Source organism: Artibeus jamaicensis, unplaced genomic scaffold, assembly GCF_021234435.1.
Source record: "Artibeus jamaicensis isolate MK-2021 breed Jamaican fruit bat unplaced genomic scaffold, CSHL_Jam_final contig_415, whole genome shotgun sequence".
Lineage (NCBI taxonomy): Eukaryota > Metazoa > Chordata > Mammalia > Chiroptera > Phyllostomidae > Artibeus > Artibeus jamaicensis.
In genome coordinates, this window is record NW_026521823.1 from 3,591,652 (window position 1) to 3,605,383 (window position 13,732).

The 13,732-nt window shown below is 34.9% G+C and overlaps 1 pseudogene; it reads right to left on the minus strand.

Moving 5' to 3' along the window:
* Nucleotides 1-3,609: 3,609 nt before the first annotated feature.
* LOC119038923 (ATP-dependent RNA helicase DDX3X-like) lies at nt 3,610-9,794 on the minus strand (annotated as a pseudogene).
* Between the last annotated feature and the right edge of the window lie 3,938 nt (nt 9,795-13,732).

The window sequence follows — 13,732 nt, forward strand, 5'->3', positions numbered from 1 at the left end:
TTAAAGTCCTTTGCAGTTGGAAGTACTGTTTTATAGTATAAAATAATTCTGAGTAATTTTTTTAGTATTGCTACTTTCTAAATCTTATAAATGTAGACACAGAATTTTATCATTATATTATAAAGTCTTCAGAAGCAGGTTAGATATATAACCACATTTTTCCAATTTATTTTTTCTGTGGAGTAATAATTTTCAATACACTTTAAGCATTCAGTTATTTTTGCATTGAAAAAGTCACATTTTCTTAAGAAGGTCCTTTACATTTAGTTTAAAAATCATTGAAAAGAATACCTAATAATCACATTGCACTGTGGAAATTTTTATATATGATACACTTAAATAACACTTAGTATATAATTAAAAATTTTTTTTACCATAGAAAGGGAAACAAATTACAATTATAGAGAAATAAGACATGAACTAAAGCCAGTAACGTAGAAACAGAGAATATAATCAACTATTCAGTGATCAATACTTAGGGAAACATTTCTCTTTACTTTAATAAGGAAAACAAGTTATAGCTTAATACTGAAACTTTATAAGGTACTTAGCTCTCTTCTAAGCTCTTCACATGTATTAATGTATTCAAACCTCATAATAATCAAGTGAAATAGATATTAATATCATTTTATAAATGAGAAAAATGAAACATAGGCATATTATATAAATTGTCCAAGTTAACATTGAGGGCTAAAAGCTGAGATTCTCATTAGGTAGTCTGTATCCTTAACTATTCCTACTTCTTGTCTTTTCATAAGATTCCCAAGTACACTTTATTCTTTTTTGTGTTTCTACTAATTTTTAATTGTTTCTCAGAAAGCAAAAAAATATATATTATCAAGCTTAAACTTATATAGATAGTTATTTCAGCCACAATTCAATAGGTAAAATCTGTTAATTTTTCAGACTCACAGAAAAGCCTATGGCCTTGACAGAAGATATTTTAAAATAAATATATGTAAATAGGAAGAATTGTTGTTTTTGTGTCTCTTCTAACTTTTTGTGTTTACCTAATACTTCACTATCATTAGAGAAATAGTTAAATCTCATTTAATGTAAAAATAATTTATCAAGTTGATGCTATGTATCAATGAATCACTTAGTATTTATAATTCAATTTGTGTGATTTCTTTGGCAGCTCATTGAGACCTTGTGTCATTTTTATTTTTTTTTAATTTAGAAAATATTTTATTATAATGAAAATAGAGGATCAAAGGACAACTGTGTCACAAGTATTTGATAACCTTTTTTGTTTATTTATTTGTTTATTGTCTTGGAAAAAGCATTTCATCCTCACTAAAATTTATGTACCTTGTGATGCATTAGGTCATTTTAGCTTAAATCTATATGAAATGCAGGTGTTGGATGTCTCTCTGTTCTCAACAAGCAGGAAAATTTATCTATGACCTTCCCATAGGTCTTTATTAAATATCTCTCTTTTTCTTCAGGTACTCAACAATGTCAAAATTCTTTTTTGTTAAAAATTTTATTTATTTATTTTTAGAAAGAGTGGAAGAGAGGGAGAAATAAATGGAAACATCAATGTGTTTTTGCCTCTTATGGGTCCCCCACCCTGGACCACAACCTAGGCAGGTGCCCTGATTGTGAATCAAGCCAGCAACCCTTTGACTCACAGGCAAATACTCAATCCACTGAGCCACACCAGCAAGGGCTCAAATTACATCAAAATTCTTTAGTCATGTTTTCCATTCTAACAAAAAATAAAATAAATATTTTAAAATTTTCAATTTTATGTCTTCCACTCCTCAGATTTTATTATAATAGAAATTATTATTTTGTTTCCTAATATAAACAAAGAAAAAACAAATTTAAGCAAAAGAATGATGGTGTATATCTCAGTTGTTCTTGGTCAATAAATAAAAATGAAATCTGAGTTCGATTTTATGTATGATACACAGGCAAGATAATTCAGTAAAGCATATTGATTCCTTCGCATGAAGCATTTTTATCTCTTTTTTAAGATCTGTGTTTTGTGGAATATTTTCTTAAATACATAATATGGAAACTAAAGCTAAAATGTTTTCAAAGTGCCATTTAAGAAAGGACTTAGGAAATTCATTAGTGCCTCTAAATGTGTTTAACAGGGTGTATGTAATCAGAATAAGCATTGTGCATTTTTAGCTCCTGATTAAAAGTTTTAACTTGTGTCTTTGAGACCCACAATAAACATCTCATTTCTTTTCATCCTCCTAGATTTTGCTTCTTGAACTCTTTTCTATAAACACCAATCACTTGAAATTGAATATCCAGAAGATGAGCCATTTCAAGTGTCATATGTCCTGCCTTAGTAAAATATGCTGATATAGAAAATTATAAGGGATGTAATCTTAAAAAAACATATTTGCTCTTTTCTATTCAAGGCAGATGCCACCGCTAAACATTGAAGTATTATTGCAGGCATATTTTTTATATATAGCAAACATTAAAAACTGTGATTTAGTTGATTTTTTCTTAGACTCAAAGATTGCTTCTAAAAATCATATAAGACTAACTAACATTCATGACAGATTTATTAAGGACAATTGAAATATTAAATCCTCGCAAGTTATATTTTACATTAAAGGTAAATTAAAACTATAAATTTAATTGTACACAGAGAAGCCCAGTCTTAGGAAACAGTAATTGGGTACTGTTTATTTTCCTGTTCTGAGCAGATAGATTCATCAGGACCCACTGAGTCTCTCTAGTAATTTTCTGTGCCCTTTGTATGTCTGACATTTGCTTTATTAGAATCAGGTCTCCTTATAAACATAAGGCAAAGCTCATTTTTATATTAAGGAGAAAGGATGGCATTGCAATACCAATAGTTTAACCTGAAAAATATATTTCTGCTGTTCTCCATAATGATATATTAGAGAAAAAATTAAGATAGAATTTTACTATAATAAAATTTATCTACTCATTAAATAGTTTAATAATGAATGAAGTTTTATGTGTGACTGTGCTTAAGTTTAAAATGTACAGAATTAAAAGAGCTATGTATATTTGTCAACAAATGATATCTTGAACATTACTGAGGGAAGAAGCCATCAAAATAAAATGCCTTGTAAAATTAAAGGCACAGTATTAACAACAAATTATCGTCACACAAAATTGTCAGTGTAGTTCAGGATGGGGGAATTAATCTGAACTACAGCAAAGGAAGTCTTCCAACTGCCCTCCCAACAGGGCTGCTGACTGTTCCTTTCATCTCTTCTTGTGACCATGACCTCCTTTGAAAACATAACAGAGTAATGCAGTTAGTAACTTGCAGTGTGTTCTTCAAGCTGCACAAAGTATAGGGTAGCTAAGTTTCACGTGGTTCCCATGTTATCCTGTTTGGCAGGATGATCTACTGGAAAGCATATTCTATTGCTACACTAGTCAACCCCTTGTAAGTTGTAATTCCCTCTTTACCTTCAATTGTAAACACGTCTATAGCTACTTCCACCAAACTCTCCTGCTGTGATGGCTGCCTCCAGCAATGTGACCATTGTGGCTGATAAAGCAACTACCACTGAAGCTGGAATTATTAGCATGCTACTATATTCATAGCTTCTAGCACTAAATCCTCCACAGAATCTACTCTTCTTAGAATGTCTACATCTGCTATCTTCGTAGTGGTGCTCCTATGCCATATTTTAACCATGATGGCACTTCTTGTTTAGCTTTCACAAGAAGATCCAACGAACCCTTCATAATATTTTTGTTCCCTTTGTTGAAGGAAAAGGAGGTAAGACCAAGATTTCCTACAAATTATGTATAGCCAGGCCCAGCTGGTATAGCTCAGTGGATTGAGTGCAGGCCTGATTAGCAAAGGGTCACTGGTTTGATTCTCAGTCAGGGTACACGCCTGGGTTCCAGGCCAGGTCCCTAGTAGAGGGTATGCGAGAGGCAACCACACATTGATGTTTCTCTACCTCTATTTCTCCTTCCCTTCTCCTGTGTCTAAAAATAAATAATTGACATCTTTTTAAAAAGCATGTACAGCCAAAGCAATATATGTATTCTTCATTATTATTTGGTAAGTCAAATTGATAACTCGTTTTGTATTTGAAATCTCTAGTGTTCTTGCTCCTACTGCTAGAGACACTAGAAGTGGGCTTTTTCCTGAGAGAAACTGGGAAAGTGTAGTAGACCATTCTGCATGGCATGGGCCCAAATCCCACTGGGAGATGCATAGTACCCACGCCCACGGATAGGTTCTCCCATGGGGAATCAGGCCTGCAATATGCCTAGGTGGCTTTGAGTCTTGCTTTTTGATAAAGACTCCCTCACCCAGATTTATGGCAAACATTTACTGCAAAATAACTTCCTAAAATCATGCTAAAACTCCCAAGAAGGAGTGTAATTGGTCCAACTACTTTTGCCCTTTTCGCTTGCAAATATCCCTCTTCTGTGATGTGATAGGTGGCATTGGCTCCTTTGGCATTGGCTCCTTTGTTCTCTGTAAAAGGTAACCACCTAAAACAACCTGTGCATAGTAAAGGAGGACCATTAATTATGTAATGTGCCAAGAAACCCAATAAAGGCCGGTCACTGCAAAAGCCACAGCATTTGGCTTCCCTTGAGAGAAAAGCCATGCTTTCCCTTTTTCCCCCACCAGTCTTGGTAGTCCATGTGAATGTCTCATTTCATCCATAATGATGCGTACACTGTGGGCCAGTGTCTGAGTCAGGAAAGATTTCTGCTTTTTTTTTCTCAAGATTAGTCCTCATGGATACCAGTAAAAGCATATAATTTATGGAATAAGAAGCCCTCCAGAGAATTTGCCCTTTTTTTGATCTCCACAAACACTAAGGTCAGTGAATCTTGCCTGTTGCATTTAGGAGGCCAAGCAGAAATTACTGACTTTTTGTGTAATATTCTCAGAAGATATGTCGAATATTTATATAACTATAAAATATACTCATCTAAGAAATCATGAATAAGTATCTGTGTTTCCTTTGGAACAGTCACTATCTTGTTGTAGTGAACTTACTTTGTTGGCATAGTATCTTTTTTACATATTCTACTTATTTGAGTTTCAAACCTCACATCTAAATTTGGGTCAGCTTTGTGCAATACCAAGTATTTATAGAAGTCTAATCCAATATTTTTCCTTTCCATCATATCAAACATGTGTCTGGGAAAAGATAATAGCATGTGACACCTAAGTATTCTAAATCTCATGAGCAATGCCATAGGCAAATCAGGGACTAACTCTAGAGCTGTATAACAAATTTCTGGCTTCTTTATAGATTAGTACTGCTAATTATCTTGCTGTTAACATGAAAAAAGATTGAGTACTATGTGTAATACCCATGCCTTCCTTTTTTCTTCATGGCCCTCAAAGTCTCACCTAGACCATATGAATAAGTCTGACTCAAGATGAGCAAGAAAAATGCTGCAAATTTTCCAGGTGCTGTTTGGTCACAAACTAGCAAATGTTGTTTCTGGTTTTTATTTTTTTATGTCTTTGATCATAGGAGTAGCATTCTTTTGCACTGGAACGGGGTGAGAATAACAAGTAAACTTAATGTTTCCCATCATAATTCTCCTATCTCAACATCACTAAAATTTTCAACCAGTGGGTGACAGTTGTTGTCTGTTGCCTCTATTGAAATGCCATATTCCTTCAAGCTATCTCAGTGTTATCTCCAGAAAAGTGTTCCTGTGTCAACTCTTCATTTTATGGGAGTGAGTTTGACCAATTATCTTCATCTGGTTTGCCACACCAGTGACTGTTTTCATCACAAGCTCAAATTCACTAAACCACTTCTCAACACACTGCCAATGGTGGCATAGACACTTCATCCATGATTATCAAACCTTCCCTTGATCCATTTCCACAATCACTGAAGAAGGTAGACATTCTCCCATGAACCACTATGAGACCTAAAGCTGCTGTATACATCCTTATCTTTATTAGAATTCCACCCTCAACTGAATTTATTCTAGACTACTTTTGAACTTCTCTCTTCCTTAAGTGAGAAGGAATATTGCATCCTTTGCTGTCTATATGTCCTCTGCTGTGTATATCTTCAAGGGTTCATGTATGCACCAGCAAACTGCAGGTCCAGCCTCAGCACCTTTTCCACTGCCACAGGACCATCCTTGAAAGGTACAGAGGAATCAGAATATTCTATTGCAGGACGAGAGTGGTTGATTTACAGAGTGGTCTCTACAGGGAAGTATGACTTTGTAAAATGTTTAGAATTTTGTCCAAACAATGAGGTTCAAAATAAATATTTTTAACAACATGATTAAAAAAAGTTTTAGGACATTACCTCCCACCAATTACCAGGTATGTCTAAATAAACTATTTCATTCAGGCACAATGTAATGTTGTATACATTTCTAAATGGATTCTAAATATTTAACTTTCAAATAATCTCTTTACATTTGATTATTTGATACTTTCTAATTATTCTATCTGTTCAGATCAAATATTATTGCATAAATTTTAGTCAAAAAGGCTTATTAAGATGTTACAATTTTGGGTTTTTTGTTTATTCTATTCTGAGTTAAACTGTGACTTAATAGTCTATGCTTTTTCTGTGTTAAAAAATTAACATAATTAAGTTTTGGGCTACTAAGCAAAGAACTGTGAATTTACTCAATGGTTTGCAGTTAGCATAATGACACAATGTAATAGTGCAAAGACAAAGCTATAATTTTAGGGAAAACTCTGAATGCCAATTCTGACCATAAATGGTTTTGTATCAAACATTATTGCAGTTTGAATCACTAAAAAAATGTATCTGGGAATATATTGCACAAACAGAAAGTCATCACAGCTAATATTTCTTGACATAGTCCAAGTTGAATGATGGCAAGTTCAATGAAAACTCTTCACTCTTATGTGTAAAATACAACATGTGTAAATGTTATAAGTTAATAGATTTCCATGATCTTGATTTTTATAAAGATAATTTTTTAGGTCTCAAGGTACAATGCAAATAAGCAATCAAATCCCCAATATAAAATATATTATTTTATTAGTGATCATTTCTGAATTAAGCACAAATGAAGTATAATCAATACTTTTTTGTAGTTTTTGTTTCTTTGCAGTTGATAAAGGATAATAAAATGTAAGTATTCAGTATTATATGACTCGAAAGCTATGAAAGATATATGAAAGTGCATATGCCTTTCATTACTTTACAGAGGAAGAAGTTAGCTGACTTGCCTTTGTGCAGCTTGCTATGTAAGGACAGGTGTGAGAGAATGTCAACATACCTGATTCCTATGTTAATGATGTTTTTCTGTGCAAGACGCAACCTTTCCTTTTTAACTAACACTAATGCATACTAAACGGGTGTTTCACATGGATACTATTATTCCTTTAATGAAGCCTTACCTACTTTACAATGATTATGCCTCCTGAATTAACTGAGAAAATAGCTATCAAATTTCTTTTTTTTTTTTGCTCTTAGTACACAGTTGTCTCAAACTCCACCCTATGTGATTTTCTTTTACCTCTACTAAAACCCATTAAGTAATAGAAAATGAATTTATCTCCCTAGATTTTCATAAATTCCCCAGAAATAAACAGTAAAAGGCCTAAGAAGAAGAAAAAAACAGATGCTTAGAATTTTGTGTTTGACGAGAACTTAACCATTCTTGATAAAGATTGTTTAAATGTGTGAGTGTTACACACTTTTTTCTCATATGGATTGCCTCTGAGAAGCACAACAAGAGAGGGAAATGATTAAGTGTTAGATCTATATATGATGTTTTTTTCCTTTCTTACTTCCTCCTCTCTCTTTTCTCTTCCTCCTGCTTTCTTTCTCTTCCTTCTTTTCTTCCTGTCCTTGCTTTAAAATAATAAAGCAAAATAAATATGCTGGTACATACTGAAGGTCTGTTTATTTTTTATAATTTCCAAAAGTTATACTATAGCCTAACTAAAAATAATAAAAAAAGTTTAAATAAAAAGAATATACCCTAATTTGTGACCATTAAACTTGGCAGAAAAAAATGTTTATATAATTTTAAGAGAGAAACTAATGAGAAAACATTACATATGTACTTTAGCTTAAGTTTACATTCTGCACTCTAAACCTTGTATGTGAAATATCAAAACATTCTTCCTTATGCTTATTTAAATAGGTAACATATTCACAAGACTATGTAGTGTGGGATTTCATTGGAAGAGATTAGTGGTTCCCTGGCCCCCTAAACTCACTAGTTTATTCAACTAAGAACAATGAAAAACTAGGCCTTCAGGCTTATATTCCTCAAATTATAGATATTCCCCAAACAAGCATACTAGCTGTATTTTTTTAAAGCAGAAACAATAAAAGTCTAGAAACTCTTCAAATAGTTGCATATCAAATCCTATGGATAATTAGACAACCAGCCCCCATATCATCACTGAGTGAGAGGGGGGTCAGCAAGTGAGTCTTCCTCAGATCTTCATGTTGCCAAACTACTAAAACTGTTTTCTTCACAGCCCCAGGATTTAAAGCTATATTTTTAGGTGCATATACTTTCACATTATGTTTCCTTAATCCTTGTAATCATTTCCTCTCATGCAAAAGTGTCATTATTTGACCTCCTAGATAATGATACACAGACTCATTTAGATTATTATTATATTAATATTATTAATATGTAACAGATTAATCTATATTGATGAAAAACTCTATACCATCTGCAATTCTAGGCAGATTCTTACTCAGGGCAAAGTCATATCCATGAGTCCACTCCCACTCTAAAGTATTACATGCAGTTAGTTTCCCTAAATGTAGTTGTCAAAAATAATGAAATAATGCAGTTTTATCTTTTCATTTTTATTTCTCTTTGGTCTTACCTTCTTTTTTATGTTTTCCAGTTCTAGCTCCTTTGAGTTTAAGTAATTTATTATAAAAGCAATTACCAAGCATAGAGAGAGCCTCTATTGTGTGCTGTACAATATGCCAATGATTTTCAAACATTTCATTTTTTCACCTTTGCAGCAGTTTTTATAGTCTCATCACACATCTAACATTTCTAATCAGGAATTGAAGTATAGAAAAATAGAGTTAATCAAAATCAGAGCAAATTGTAGATGAAGGTTTGGATTCAGATTTTCTGACTATAAAATTGTTATACCATAGATATCTCCCAGAATATAGGTGCCTTTGTTAATTTTTAATTTACTTCTATATTTCTATATAGTGACATATTCTGATATCACACTATTTGGTCTTTCACTTTCTTCTTTTCCTTCTTTTTCCCCTTTTCCCTTTATTTTCTTTTTCTTTTCACCAGTCTTGATGTGACAATGTATTTGTGTTCAGAATAAAAATATTTGACATGAGAGGTCTGCAGAGTATGTGCCTTTATAATGAATTTGTATAGGATATATGCCATAAATCTCTATTCTTTATGAGAACATATAACTCGGGATTTTTTTCTACTACATTTATGTGTTTTTTCTGTCTTCTGAGCATTTAACAGAAGTTTATTGGCTGAATCATATAAACTATCTGCATGGAGGGTCAGTGTTAACATCCAGTTTATTATATAGTAAGTGAGCACACAAACACAGCACATTAATAATTTGCCTGAGGTCCGATAGAGAGCCTCATTGTCCACATTGGCAAAGATGAAATTTCTTTTCTTTTCTTTCTGTTAAACACTTACTTCCATTTAATATTGATACAAAATTGATTTATAGTGCCAAAATTCACGAATTACATCCAAGTCTGAAAAAAGCCATGCTATTAAAACAATTTACTTGTTTATACAAGTTATCTTCTTGTTACAGAACACAGGGGCCTGAGGATGGTATAGTACTACCGAAAGGACCTTCTACTGGGCTCCATCGTCCATCACCAATAGGAAAGACCTCTCTCAATGCCAGAGATTTGTGAAAAGGAATAGAAATGTTTATTTAATGCTATACAAACTTAAAATAGTGACCCAATGTCCCCATTAAAATATCTAAGTCCTTTAGGATACCCACAGATACCCACAGTTCTTCCTTCTCCCCCTGCCCCCAATTCAGGGTACCATAACTCAGGAAAAGAAGCAAACATCTGAGATCCAGGCCACTGGCACCATCAGCTGTCTCCATCCAGGCAGGATCTCTAATTAATCCAAAGCCATGTGTCACCTTCTCATGGCCTACTGGCAAGAGTTCTTTGTACCCATTTTTCAGGCAAAGTCTTTCCTGCTTCCCAGGCCACACGTGGCCAAAGAGAGCACCCCAAAGCCAACTGGTCCTCTTCTACCAGAACTGCAGGGGTCTGCACTCTGGCAAAACCACGTGAATCTCTCCACAAAGCTGAGGGGAGTGGGGGCTCGCCACTCTGACAAAGCTGAGTGGCGATTCTCTGCTAAAGCCGCATGGTGGTTCCCCCTACTAAAGGTGTGGGGGGTCCCCACTCTGTAAACTTCATGGCTCTCCCTCCAGTGGCTGCTGTGTCTGGGTTTAAATCCCTGCACCAATCTTCCTCTGCAGCCCCATTTCTGACTCCTCCCACGATCAGCTATACCTGCCAGCACTCCTGTATTCTTCCAGCTTTACTGGGCTACCATTGTGAGTCTGGGCAGGGGTGGACCCATGTCATGAAACCAGTCTTCTCCAAGCTCCCACACAGGTGCTGTCACTTGGGGGACCTGCCCCCAGTTACATCTTGGGGGGAAGTCACTTCCATCCCCCTGGCTCAGAGCATGGACACAGCTATTTAACATATCTATGCAACCAGTTAAAGGTTATAGATATGTTAAATGACCATGCCGAGGTTAGCTGCAAAGCTGTTGCTATGCAAAACAGCTCTCAATGGCCCTGCTCCTTTTGTTCCTTCCCTCAACTCACACCTGTGGTGGGGAAGGGGTGAGGACATCTTACATGTCTTTCTAAAATTTCCTAGACACCTTGAGTTCTGGTCCCCATTCCAAATCCCTTTTTGCACCCCCCCTCTTGGCTGAACCCTCTTACATTCTATCTTTGTCTATTCAGGATGCTATAACAGAATACCACAGACTCATTAGCTTATGCACTATAGATATTTATTTCCCATCATTCCGAAGCCTCAAAATCAGATATCAGGAGGCCAGCATGATCAAGTGAGACTTCTTACTGCATTCTCACATAACGGAAGGGACTAAGGATGTCTCTGCAACCTTTTTTCTATAAGGCACAATTCCCACTCATTGAATCTCCACCATAATGACTTAAGCACCTTCTAAATGTCCCATCTAGTAATATCACCACTTTAGGGGTTAGGTTTCAACATATTGATTTGGGAGGGAGACGAACATTTATAGCATAGCCACAGCATCTACTTATACTCAAAAAAGCTCGAAGGTTTGGGATTTGAGTTTTCATTTGCTTTATATTTGCTTTCCTGTGGGGAATTACTTGAAGTTACTATGACTTGCTTCTCAGTATGATTTTTTAAACATTTTTTAATTTATTTGTTTTTAGACAGAGGGAGAGGGAGGGACAAAGAGAGGGAAAGAAACATCAATGTGTGGTTGCCTCTTGTGTAGCCTCTACTAGGGACCTGGTGCTTTACCCACACATGTATCTCCATTGGGAATGAAACCAGTGACCACTTGGTTCACAGGCTGGTGATTAACCCACTGAGCAATACCAGCTAGGGCTGCTTCTCAGTATTTCAATCTAGTACACTACATTTTTTCTGCCTAGGTTATTATGAGACCCATTAGATTATATAAAGACCAAAATTTCAGCTATCTGGAAGGTATTCATCAATGCCAACATTAGGTTTTGCCTCTCTTTAATCTATAAAATTAAGTCAGGTAGTATTAAATGTCCTTTTAATTGCCTTTTGGTAAAGTATATGTACCTAGAAAAGAAATTATATGTCTATTATTTGCATTGAATCCCCTTATAGTAAATTACTGGCACAAAGTAAAATTTTAATGAACACCTACTAAATAAATAATAATTCTGATATTTCTGGTTCTGTGCATAAGGAACTTAAAAGCTACCACTCTCTCTGAACAAGTAAAAAACTAAACAGGCTGAAATAATCAACTTGTCCAGAATCCCTAAGAAAGAGGAAGACACACAACAAACCACTACCTATGAGACATCAGACCTGATGTCTCATAAAGAGAATAACACCTTATCAGAGCAGAGACATATTAGCCCAAACTTCAGTGAAAACCAGTGCCAAGGTAGGAAAACCTGGACCATAACTACCAACATTCTGTAGGCTCAGTTCAGGCAATTGTGAGAGATAGAAATCCCATGGGGGATTGGATACTTAAGGGGGACCTAGCAATGTAAGGTTTACCTCAGAGTTCAACCAGGTTTCCACCATAAAAGCCAGACAATCCCTCCTGCTTCAGGCAGAGAGAAGAAAAGGAACCATTGTGAAATGCACCCGAGCCCTCTCGCCTTCTCACAAAGCCTGTCCTCTGAGGAGCTGGTTAAGCAGGGCGTAACCTGGGGTATTATCAAAATCTCACAGACATAGAAGAAGGGATAAACCCAATTCCAAACTACTGTAGTCAACCTCTCCCACCTAAGGGGTAGGGATAGAAAAAAAATAAAATACTTGTGAAGTTCACAGTCCAGAGGCAGAGGTTCACTAAAAGGCTGAGGCACAATCATAGGAGCACAGAATGCTGCCCCTCCCCACACAGCTCACCACCACATCACTAAAGGCCTGTTTATAGCCCTTCCTTGGACCCAGCCCATCGAGTCTGGATGTACAGAACATATAAGACAAACCAGAAAGTGCAAAAAATATGCAAAAAGCAAAAGAAACACAATTTAGAGAGAATAGGTGTGAGAACCAGATGTGGCAGGGCTGTTGGAATTACCAGAAAAATAATTTAAGACAACTATGGCTACTATGCTTAGGGCTCTAATGAATAAAACAGCATGAAAGAACAGTTGAGCAATGTAAAAAGAGAGATAGAAACTCTAAGAGAGAACCGGAAAGAAATATTAGATATAAAATCACTGTAACAAATAAAAACAAAATTCCTTTCATGGGTTTATTGGTAGATGTGGTATGCTTGAGGAAAATTTTCTGAGCTTAATTGTATCTCAGCAGAAACCCCCAAACTGGAAAGCAGGAGAAGACACACTGAACAAAATAGAACAAAGCATCCAAGTACTATGAGATGACAATAAAATGTATCACTCATGCATAATTGAAATTCCAAAAAGAACAGGAAAGAGATAAAGTAACAAAAGAAATATTTTAAAAATAATGACCAAGGATTTCCGCAAATTAATTTTAGATATCGAGCCACAGATTTAGGAATCCTGTGGAATATCAAACAAGATAAATGCCCCCAAAGTACAAATAAAGCAAAACAAAAGAAAAAGGAACTACATAGAGGCAATCATTTTTAAATCACAAAAAGTCAGAGATAATGAACTGATACATGCAGAAAAGTGAAACTAGAACCAAACTTACTCCATACACCAAAATAAACTCAAGATGGATTAAAGATTTAAATGTAAAAATAAGTAAATGATAAGTAAAAAATAAGTAAATACAATGTAAGAAAAAAATCAACTCTCATTGAAAGGGTATAGATCTAATTATAGTAGCAGAATTATTTAGTATATTCATTGCAAAATATGTCTCATATAATAAATTCACATATAGTTTTCCTAAATGAATATTCCTTCCTTCTAAATGAAATTTTAAAAGTCACTGGCAACCTGATTTTTGTCTTATATTTACTTGCAAACACACATGAAGGAGAGGTAATGGCTGAGGTACTAGATATGGTCTTAAGAATATTCAGTTGATGTGAAAGAAAATTT